This window comes from Arachis ipaensis, chromosome B03, assembly GCF_000816755.2.
Source record: "Arachis ipaensis cultivar K30076 chromosome B03, Araip1.1, whole genome shotgun sequence".
Classification (NCBI taxonomy): Eukaryota; Viridiplantae; Streptophyta; class Magnoliopsida; order Fabales; family Fabaceae; genus Arachis; species Arachis ipaensis.
The window spans coordinates 20414938-20417150 of NC_029787.2; positions in this window are offsets into that span (position 1 = coordinate 20414938).

Below are 2213 nucleotides of genomic sequence, written 5' to 3' on the forward strand. Positions count from 1 at the left end.
TATGTATAATTCAAATAGATAAAAAAATATTTCTTTAATTTTATATTAAATATCTTTAATTATTTTTAATTTTATTATTATTTTAAAATTATTAATTTTTATTTTGATTATATCATCTCATCATATTATACACTGTCATTTTTTCTTATCATTCTTTTTACATGGATAACTGTTAGTATTATCGTCTCACCGTCACTATTATGTTGTCTTGTTTTATTTTTTTTCTTATTTTCTTCTTCTATTAACCACAACCGCAATCAATTACCATAATAGCATTATGGCAGCTCTCATTTTTGTTCATCACTTTGTATGTGAAAGACAAATTAAAAATATATAAGAATGAGTTAACAAAATAACTTATGAGAGTATTGATAGGTATATACATGTCAAAAAAAATTAAAAAATAAATATCAGATAAAATGAATACAGTTTGGTAAGTAAAATGAAGAGAAAGGAAAATGAAGGTGAAAGTTATGCGTGAAATTAATATACGCAGTAAAATGGTATAAAATTTGCAATTGTAGTAAATGAATGCGAGGAAAAGATGGAGACGATACAATCACGATATTCAAGGAAGGAGAATGATGACAACAGTAATAATATAGAAGAGTGCACCTAATGGTGAGAGGAGAAGCACTAAAAATTGAATAATGAGATCAAACTTGGTATAAAGTACTCACATAAAGAATATACCAAAAATAAAACGATAAGATCCATAAAAAAATATTTATCACCCCTAATTATTTTTTTCCTCTTTTGGCGTCGAAAATCAACATTTGGCATAGTCATTATCTAGTTCAGAAAATTACAAAAATTCATCCAAATAATTGTTACATACAGAGAAGTAAGAAAAATTGAAAACGGATAAAATTAATTAAATGGATAAATTATTGGAATAAAGAATTGAAGAAGATGTTACGGTTTCTACAACTATTAGTGAAATATAGAATGAAAATAAGATAGAAGAACATGTGTTGGTGTTAACGGTGAAAGTTCTTTTATCTAAAGTAACTGACGCATGTACGGAAAAATCTCTATCATTAAGGGCAACATTAGAAAGTAAATTTGGATACGAAAACTCCGTATCCACATTATATATTGTTATAGATTTCTGTCTGTTACTTGTGCCTGTTCCATTGTCATGCGCTTCATTCATGTATGTTTCAAAAGTAAAATATAATTATTAAAAACTAATTGAATTCATAACAAAGAAAATTAGTTATCGTATTACCGGTATCAAATTGATGATGGTGGTAGCTCTGCTCATTTGTCTAATTGTAGTCAATTGGACTACTCATATGTTTGTAGTTTCCGCCTAGCATATTCTGTTTGGATCGACGATGATGTGATTGTTGATTTTTGTGAAGTTTCCATTTCTATTTGTCAAAAAGATAGCAAGATGCAGAGAAGAAGAATGTTTGCGAGACCAAAATTGAAAGTGAAAAAGTATTTAATTCTGTTGGGGTTTCAGTTTTTAAATTGAGTACGTAGTGGGAGCAGTTTTTTATTGGAAGTAAATCAGTTTTAAAATATGTCGTGGGTTGAAAATGAATCAGTTTAATACTCTGTCGTGAGGTCGTGAGATAAATTCTTTTTTTATAAAAAAATAAAAAAATTGAGGACATGGTAGCTGTTTGTTATATTGAAAATAGTGTCTAACAAAAATGAAAAAAAAAATAGAGGTAAAATAAGGAGAAGAAATTGGATACCAAACATTTCTATCCCATTATATATTGGTATAGATAATTTATTCTCTCCAATTAACAGTTCATAATCATCCTTTTAAATGACGATTTACATATAAAAAATCAAATTATGAATGTAATCAAATTTACTTCAAAATAATTTTGTATTTTTTATTGTATATATGAAAAAAAATCCCATATACATATATGTGGATCGTGGATCGTGGAAGAGTGAAACTACTTTTGGGCATTATTATACCTCAAAAGTCTGCGGATATTTACTTCAACTATTTTTTTCAAGTAGCCAATGTTTTCATTATTGTGTATCTAAAAGGGAATTGACTTAGGTGGGGAAACCTAAAATCAGGATCTTTTAAAAAAATATACAAAATATAATGTAAAATGACTATATTATACTTACTTTTTTTTTTTTACTTTTTTTCATTTTTTTAGTAGATTTTTTATTTTAATAAATAAAATAATTATAATAATTATTGAAATAAATAATTTAAAAATATTTACCAAAAT